Raw genomic sequence first — 10,249 nt, 5'->3', positions numbered from 1 at the left:
CCTTGCAACCAATTTGGCGAGCTGCTCTATTCGTTTTACTTTGTTATCTGACGACGACACCAACGTAACCGCTAAAATGTACATTTATAATTGACTGACATGTTTGTCTCAACGAAAATTAACCTTCCGACAACCACACAATGTCGCAAGCGCTCTTGGCAAACAGATGAGAGGTTTGAAAAGGACATTGACGCACACAGGCGAGAGAGTTCGGGTCTTCTCGGGTCCGTTCAGAAAAAACACATTCATTTTTAAATTACCCGAGACCCGATGCCACTATTATTGTACCCGACCCGTGTCCGAGGCACATGTGAAACTTTTAGACCCGAACCCGATCGGGTCTCGGGTCGGACCTCGAGTTTTCGGATCCAAGTGGACCCTTGAAGACCTCTAGCAGGGACCCCACCTGCAGGGACGAAAGTAACAAACAGGTGGATCAAAAGTAACACAACAAAACAAGATTGATTTTTGTATTACATGTGTTTTTATTAAATATACATGACTATAACGTTTTTAATATAAACATATGAAGAGTTTGGTTCCAAAACGCAGTAAATGCCATTTTTGGAAAAAAAATGAGTTACTGCCAGAATCAGTATTATATCAGGTCAGTATTTAAAAGTAAATTCTTAATTTTAGGCAAAATCCAATATCCTCCATGTTATTCTGTCATCTTTTCTCCCTTTTTTCCCAAAAAAAAATAAATAAACGCCACTCCTCCTTTTCCACAGAATGCAATAAATCCGCTCCACAAATTACAGCTCACCATTCAACGCAATGTAAACAAACAATGGCGGCGCTTTGAGTACACGGAATCCTAGTTTTCCTCATCTATTTTGTACTTCTTCATCAACAAACAAAAACAAAATATTACTTTAATGGCATTGATAAACCTGTTAGGTTTTTTGTAACGGGAAAGAAACGTAAGCCATCAACATCTAATAATTCACGCGAGAGGCACTCAGGGGATCTTATGAAAAACGTTCCATAATTTTACTCAAAGTCAACGAAAATCGAGCAGGACTAAAACATTTTACAGCTGATCGCTGTGAAAAATGTTAAGCAACGACGTCAAGTATAACCGAAGCAATGACAGTGTTCCTAATATAACAAAGTAAGTGTTTTGATTAATGACATTAATGTTTATTTTTTATCAGTGTATAACACTAGTCAACTAAATCAATATAAAATGGCAAAAATGAATGCACATTTATATAGGCGATTGATTCAATAGGTTTATAGCATTTTGAAAAAAAATTGTCATGGATTTATTGCATTTTGTGGAAAAAATAATCAGTTTTTATAATAAATCTTTGAAAATCAAGTTATGGATTTGAATTTTTTATGTTTTTATAACCTAAAGATGCTATGTGAAAGTTTGTAACAGAAAATAGTGGTTTTCAACTTGTCACTTTCTTGGTATAGAAAACATATTTTTACCGAAATTTGTCAAAATGGATTTATTGCGTTTTGGAACCAAACTCTTCATATTTTTGTTCATTGTTAGTTCATGTTAGCTAATGCATTATAAAAGATAGGTCTTTAGGTGTTTAGCAAGTAAATGATGTGTACTTTTCAGTCATTTTATCCTTAATGTGGTTGTCAAACACAGCAAACATCACTATATATTTGTGTTAATTTCCCTCTATTCATACATCAGAAACATGCTGTTAACAGCACAATGTTTGGTGACTTCAGCTGGAAAGTGTGGATTTGACCTTGAGGTACAGCAGATATTTTCTCTGTAGTGCTTTAGCGCAGCAGGTGTGGATGGCACAGAACCAAAAGCGAGAGAGGAAGGTGGGAGTTGCTGTTCCTGACCTGGGCCAAAGTGACCTCAGCAGGGATGCTGTGAAAGGCACCGAGGCGGCCGGAAGCCATAAGCCAGGATGTGAGTCTCAGCAGAGCGCTAAAGCTCTGTGTCTCTATGGTGTGCTTCTCTCACTGTGCCGCCCTGCGGGGTCTCACTGAAGTCAAGGGAGAAAATAACAGATCAAACACATCTACAAAGGCCTCGGGAGGAACAAAAATACTGTGTTTCAAACATACCAATCATATCCTACAGTATTCTCAAATACTGGCTAACCTTACCTGCGGTAAACAATTACTTTTACTGAAGGTGTTGAAAAGAGACCGTTAGGCATGACTGAACGATAAAATTGTATTATTTTAAATTTGTACATACAAATGCTAGGTTTTTGTCCATTCTGATTCTTAAAGTTGATGCACATTCCTCTTTTTGTGTATATTATATCTACTGGATTTTTTGTTGCTATAAATAAATCAAGTGTTCATAAGGGTTTGCATCTCTTCACGATGGCAGAAAATGGCATGTTTGTGACACATGTATTGACCTGAAAATGTGTGTCAAGAGCTCACAGACCGACCCCTCGCTGTCGTTCACCAAACTGAAAATAGTACAACGAGAATGGAGGGCTGGTTGTTTAGTGTAAACCGAAAGCTGTTCTGGATGTCGATAGTTTTGTTTGTTATAATGTAAAGGCATAGGGCCAGGTTTACTAAATAGCACAAATTAGTGTGAGAGCGCAATTTCAAAAAAGAAACCAACGCAATCTACCAAGAGCATGCAAGTTAGCGTAAAAAATGACATCAACATTTTTATGTTACTTGAACTTAACAAATTAAGTTAAACAATTTCAACTTGTTTTTCTAAGTTATGTAAATGAACTTATCACAAAAAAGTAGGTTGAATTGACTTAAGTTGTTTTAACCTTAATCTGCATTTTTAGGCTTTATAAATGTAATATATGTGACCCTGGACCACAAAACCTTAAAACTCGTCATAAAAAAACGTTTACACTTTGGCCCCAGAAAATGTTCATAAAATTGGCAGAGAGGCTTCTGTGTGAACACAAACACGTCCCGTAAATGTTTTGGGATCGCTCCCATAAAGAGGACTGGTAACATTGCTGTAACATGAAAGGAATAGTCTACTCATTTTCAATATTAAACTATGTTATTACCTTAACTAAGAATTGTTGATGCATCCCTCTGTCGTCTGTGTGCGTGCACGTGGGCGCTGGGGCGCGCTGCGACGCTTCGATAGCATTTAGCTTAGCCCCATTCATTCAATAGTATCAAACAGAGATAAAGTTAGAATTGACCAAACACATCAGCGTTTTTCCTATTTGGGACGAGTGGTTGTACGGGCAAGTTTGGTGGTACAGAATGAAGCGTGGTGCTTTTCTGGGCGGATTTAAAAGAGGAACTATATTTTATGGCGAGATAGCGCTTTTGGGAGTACTTCGACTCTGCGCAGTAACACCCTCACTCTCCCATTATGAGAGGAAGAAGGGGAGCGGACTTTTCAGGCGAGTCGAAGTACTCCCAAAAGTGCTATTACGCCATACAATATAGTTCCGCTTTTAAATCCGCTTAGAAAAGCGCTATGTTTTATTTTGTACCACCAAACTTGCTCGTATGAGTAGAATAGTCTACTCATTGAAAATGAGTAGACTATTCCTTTAACAGAAAGCATTCTGTGTGAACAAGATGCAGAAACATTTTTTTTACATATTTTACGAGTTGGCTAACTTGTATCAGTTCATATGAAGTTATTTGTGCAAAATTGTACGATTTTCATAAAAAAAAACAACAACGAAACTGAACCCCTAACCCCGCCCCTATCCCCTTCGTCACATGGGTCAAGGCAAATCCTACCAAAACTTATGAATGTGGTCGTATAAATAAATACAAATTAGCCAACTCGCAAAATATGTACGAATTCTCGTGAGATAGCGTTGCTAGGAACTATACTCTCATTATGGTGTAATAATCAAGGATTTTGCTGTCGTAACATGGCTGCAGGAGCTCCTGCAATGATATTATGCAACGCCAGAAAATAGTCCCCATGGTAACTTTTAATAGCAGGGGACTATTTTTGGGCACTACATAATATCATTGCGCCTCCTGCAGCCATGTTACGGCAGCAAAGTCCTTGATTATTACGCCAGAATGAGAGTATAGTTCTTAGCCATATCTGCCTAGAAAATCACAACTTTTAATTTTCTCTCGGTCTTAGTACACAATGCAACCACAGAAGAGTCAAGCTTTAAATAGAAAAAAATATTCAAACTCTTTGGTTATTTTTTAGCGCGATTCTAATGGTCTAATCAGATTCAATGAATTATGCTAAGCTATGCTAAAAGGGGTAGCGCCAGACCTGGAGGTCAGCTGAATGGATTCCAAAATGGTAAAAATCTAATTTTTACCTTTAGGGAAGCTGGAAAATGAGCATATTTTCAAAAAAGTCCCTTTATGATCAAACTAAAATGCCCATGCAGAAATCACAGATAATTAGCAAACTTCAGACGCTGTGGAAAAAATACGTCACATGTCTTTACGGGATCTTTAAGGTATGTGTGTGTAAATGCACAGATTCCGGAAAATCATTGGCAGTGTGAATAAACCAAAAATCATACGATCTCGGACAATTAGTAACACGGGTTGCTAAGGACTGGATTTGGACAACTTTAAAGGCAATTTGTTTAATATTTAGATTTCAAATAGTTGTATCTCTGCCAAATATTGTCATATCCTAACAGACCATACATCAATGGAAAGCTAATTTAAAAATAAAATGACCCTTATGACTGGTTTTGTGGTCCTGGGTCACCCACACATACATATATAATGATGCAAATACCCGTAAATTGATAAGTGCAAACCTTGAGAAACCTAATGCAACTCCACAAAACACATAAATGATTGTGCATTCATATCATACTTTATTGTCTGTTAGAATTCCTATCTGAGAAAATTACTCATAGCCACAATCTAAGAGAAAAAAACATTGTGTGTCAAGGAAAAGCAGTCGCTTTGTTTTTTAACATAGTGAAAAAGTTTTACCCACATGGACATTTGTGTGTATGATTTTATAAAACATAGCTGCATGGAAAATGTCTGTTTTAATGACGGCCCAAGGCAAGGTTGTTGCCCATTGTGCTTACTGTTTGCATGGTTTTGTGGCGATAATTTTATCAGAGGAAAAGAGAAAAGGCTTAAGAGCTGAATGGGGGTCGGTGATGTAAATCTTCTCAATGAACTAAAGAGTGTGTAAAATTAGTTAATCAGCCATATATACTCTTGCTAAATCGAATGATTACGGCTGGAAGCGTGTAATGGAACTACACTTTAGAATACAATATGACAATATTACATTTAAAAATGAAAATGTTAAAATCTCTTATAGTGGATGAATTGCTCCTGCCTAGTTTATTGGTAGAGTATTGCATTAGCAGCGCAAAAGGTCATGTGTTCAAACCCATTGATAACAGATACTGATAAAAATGTATACCAGGTAATGCACTGTAAGTCACTTTGGATTAAACGCATCTGTTAATAAATGTAAATTTAAATGATTCTGTCCTCTATAGTTAATAATATAACATCTCTATTTATCTTCTCTCACACTGAAACCAAAATAGCTAAACTAATCTGCATTTCCTAGTATTCAGATTTACATTTAAACATACATTTACAGTACATTTATGCATTTGGCAGACAGTTTTATCTAAAGTGACTAACTCTATACATTTGTTCAGTATATGTGTTCAATGGAAAGCAAGAATAATTGATTTTCTTACGCTCGGCGTTTAACAAAGTGTCTAACATACAGTACATACACTAATAAAATGAAGATGCTACACGAAGCAATAGAAGAACCATTTTTCCCTGTAAGGTTCCTTAAAGAACATTTCATATCCAAATAACCTTTAGGCTATATAAATGTAGGAAAATAATGTTGTTTTTTGTTTTAAGAACCTTTGGGAACCAAAAATGGTTCTTCTACGGCAGAGGTGCCCAAACTAATTTGGCCCGTCATCATGCCACGTTAGATAAGGAAAAAGGATAAACGTCATTGATGCAGATGTTCATATTTCTAATTAAACATTTGTAACATTTTTTGTTTTATTCGTACGTTACAAAATTTTTAATTAAAATTAAATTCAAGGAATTAAAGTGAATAAAAGGAAATTTAAAAATGATTGGCAAAATTATTATTTTATTTCACAAAAGTTACCTTTGGAAATATAAGTATTAATGTTTACTTATTAATTTTTTAAATATTAGAAAATGATAAATTAGGAGAAAATTGTAATATAACAGCAACATTTACTTTTGGCCCACGGCCCTCAGTCAGGTTTGATTTTTGGCCCTTAGTAGAAAAAAGTTTGGGCACCACTGTTCTACGGCACTGCTCTTAAAGGGACACTTCACTTTTTTTGAAAATATGCTCATTTTCCAGTTAAACATTTGATATTACTGTTTTGGAATCCGTTCAGCTGATCTCCGGGTCTGGCAGTACCAGTTTTATGACATTTTATAAAATACATTAATTTATCATGAATTCTGTGTAATTAAACCTAAAAAATAATAAGCCAACAGCACTACTATGTATAATTTAATATGTTTTGTTTAATTAAAATATTATGTTTAGAACTGTTTTGTCATAAATTTTCTTTCGGGGGGCCGCAAAAGAATGTACCGTACACAAGGGGGGCCACACGCTGAAAAAGTTTGGGAACCACTGGCTTAGCATAATCCATTGAATCTGATTAGACCATTGGCATCGGTCTAAAAAAGTAACCAAATAGTTTCGAGGTTTTTCCTATTTAAGGCTTGATTCTTTTGTAGTTACGTCGTGTTTTAAGATTGACGGAAAATTGTGATTTTTTTTAGGCAGATATGGTTAGGATTAGGAACTATACTCTTATTCTGGCGTAATAATCAAGGACTTTGCTGCCATAACATGGTTGCAGCAGGCGCAATGATATTACGCACTGCCTGAAAATAGTCCCCTTGGTAACTTACAATAGCAGGGGACTATTTTCAGGCACTGCGTAATATCATTGCATGGGACAATGGAGTGTCGCTTTAAAGGTTCAGTGTGTAGGTTTTAGCTAAATCTAGCGGTGAGATCGCGAATTGCAACCAACAGCTCAGTTCACCTCTTCCTTTCGAAAAGCATAGAGAAGCTACACTGTAAAAAGTAAAAAGTTGGATCAACTTAAATTTTTCACTTAAAAAGTATTTTTAAAGTATACGTTTTTTAGGTGTTACCAAATGAAGTATTTTTTTTTAAGTTTATCAAACTTTTAACAGTGTACGGTAGCCGCCACAGGACAAATATGCCCTCCGAGACAACGTGAAGTGACGAAACGCGCTCTGTAGAGCAGTTTGTCCATTTAGGGCTACTGTAGAAGCATGGCTGTGCAAAATGGCGACTTCCATGTAAGAGGACCGTCGGTGTATGTAGATAAAAAAGTAAGGTAATAAAAACAATACAGTTCATTATAAAAATAGTTATGTATATTGTATTGCATTTCTATTAAGACATCCGTCTAAAAGTTACACAATGCACCTTTAAGAACCCTCTTGTAGCATATATGTTTTTACTAGCGTTTGTCAGGTTTGACACACACACACTCTTTTAGTTTAGGAAGAATGAGCTGTAAGCTGACCTCGACTGACAGTGTTTAAAGCATGTTCGAATCAGCCATGGGAAGATTCAGTGTTGATTAAAAACCGGATGTCGATATCTCCGGGGATCTGTACCGATAGTTCTTCTGGACTGCCTCTCACAGAGCCGTTCAGGAGCATTGCTTTAGTGATTGGCCGGTATCGACGTGGCCGCCGGGCAGATGGAGACAGAAGGGGTGTTGAGAAGATCGCCTGCGTGAGAACTGGTTAGGACACCACATGTGCTGATTCACAGGGTCAATTAAATGAGAGATTCAATGGAAGTACAAGATTTAATCTATAAGCATTTAGCTTTAAGTAATCTGTTAATAGGTTTGAAAGTTAGACATCCTACGGCCACAAAAGGAAGCACATTAATGATACTTCTATTCGTGTTCTTGGGTGTGTAGCATGTTATGTAATATAAAACATAAATCAACATGAACGGACCTTACAATCTATTTTATACATATTTTAAAGCCAAATCAGATTTTTGATACAAACAATATGTCAGGACTTGATTTTGACCTTCAAGAACAGATTGTGAGAAGAACATGCTGTTACATTAAGAGTCAGAAGAGGAGGGGTTAAAAATAAAAGGTATTGAGATCATCAACTAAATGAATCAAATTTAATGTGCCAGGCAAATACACTAAATGTTCATCTTTTTCTGTTTTCGTGAATATTGCACATTGTATTGATCGAAGGTCTTGTAGTTTTTTGTTAACCTGGACGTGTTCAGGAAAGAATACATACGATTAAATGAGACACTTTAAATAACCTCCTCCTGGTCGGGCCAATACTGCACAACTGACCTCCAATGATGATAAAAACACAGATTTAAGTGTTGTGTGCACAAACCAAACCAAAAATTAAACGTTTCTTTGCCGTTAACTTATTTTATGTTAAATATTTGCACTTTTTTGAATATTTTGTTTGCTTCTAAAAGCATTGTGGTCATTTTTTTACCTGCTGCTTACTCATAATTTCAGACCCCTATCTGATTCAGACTGCCAGACCATTTGCCCATTCAAGTATTTTTTTTACCATAATGCATAGCTGATTTTTCATGTGCTTTATGTTCACATGCACTCCTTCCTGCTTTCTCATTATTCAGTAATTTAATTTATTGACTCGGCCAGAAATGTGATGGCAAATACAGATCAGCAAAAGCAACACAGAGTACAGCACATTTTGTTTTCTTCTGCTTGTAACTCATTCATGTTGCAAAGAAATTGAAATGAAAAACTGTAATTTGCTTAATTGCTTTGGATTATTTATGTATTTTTTTTACAAATGACTTATCTGTGAGCTTCATTATTAAAAAAAATAAATGTGCCCTCATAATCTTTAATCAAAAACGTGAATCTCATTCCCTCCTCGAAACGATAGGTGTGTACGACGCACACGTCACTACGGCAAGCAGCAGGTGTCGGACCTGACGGCTTGACCTTCAACTTCTCCCTCGACTGCAAGTGGCAAACCTCGCCGATCAATCTGCGCAGTACCGCATTAACTTGAACACACCTGATTGGGTGATTCTCACGAAAACTTGGTTTTAAAAATGTCAAGCATGAAAATGTAAAAATTGCTTAACTTAATTTACTTTTTTTCCCACCAGACATTAAAAAAACAAAGTCTGAGTAAATGGGAACATTAATTTAAAAACTTTTACTGATCATTTAACACTTTTTGTAACATAATTTAAAAAATTAGTCCTAAAAGATCTAATTACCGCAACAGTCAGAAAACATTAACGCTGACATATTTTCAAAATGACACGACAAACCTGAAAGAACATAATTTGGAGATTCTGCACATGCATTTAAAATCAAAGTATTATGCTTCTATTAATTAAATTAACATTTAATAAGCATCTGTTGCGGTAATGATAATCAAAATGTCGTGTAAGCATTCTGACAAGATCATATTTCAAATTAACTGTAAAAAAAATGATCTTACCTGGTAGCCATCTTGAAGTAACTGGTCCATGTGCTTGGTCACTCAAAATCAATATTTATTAAAATTCTGTATGTGTGCTTAAACTGTTCTCAAAAAGTGTTGCGGAGGATGAGAACATCAGGCATGGACACATCATTTTCCTAATTTTTCTTCATTATTATTATACATGAATATTCAGTAAATATTTTTTCTGTCATCTAAAGTAGTCTAGCAAAACATCCATTTATTTTTTTTCTTAATATTTTTGTGTTAATTTGATTAAATTACAACATAACGCATGTTCAAACACAGCCGGATACATTGCGGTAATGAGAATTTCAGCAGAAAATGAGATAAAATTTACAATTATAAATTCTTATGTTGAAATCACACATTGTGCAAGGTAGAAAACAGTATTGTGTTAATTCTGATGCTTTTTAATGTTACTATATTACACATTTTAAAGCTAAAATCATTAGTGCCGTGGTGTTTCAATGGTTTCGTGAGAATCACCTGATTGCTCTTTACTTCCGGTCATATGGTATGGCAGGAGGGCGGGGTCTGGGAAAAAAATTGCAGCGATTAGCAAATAGCAACACGACCTAACTTCAAACGATCCAATCAATTCTCGATGGACGAATTCAAATCCAGCCCTACCTTTTTTTTTATTTCAGAAGTCATTTCACTTGGATATACTGTACAGGGAAAATAAGACAATCACTGTTTCCGTTTCATGGGGACTTTCATGTTTGTATGATGAGTATTCACGGAGTTTCAATTGATTTTTGAAAGAGAGAGAAATGTCAATGCGCACCCTGTTTATTTT

General features: G+C 35.8%; 1 protein-coding gene across 1 annotated transcript in view; it reads left to right on the top strand.

The window, feature by feature from the left end:
- The window catches only part of tead1b (TEA domain family member 1b), a 137,800-nt gene that overhangs the window by 12,943 nt on the left and 114,608 nt on the right, over positions 1-10,249 (top strand). The gene's annotated exons all lie outside the window — the stretch shown is intronic.

Source organism: Misgurnus anguillicaudatus, chromosome 21, assembly GCF_027580225.2.
Source record: "Misgurnus anguillicaudatus chromosome 21, ASM2758022v2, whole genome shotgun sequence".
NCBI classification, from domain to species: Eukaryota; Metazoa; Chordata; class Actinopteri; order Cypriniformes; family Cobitidae; genus Misgurnus; species Misgurnus anguillicaudatus.
Note: the sequence above shows the minus strand (reverse complement) of the source record. Positions and strands in the feature narration are given on the sequence as shown.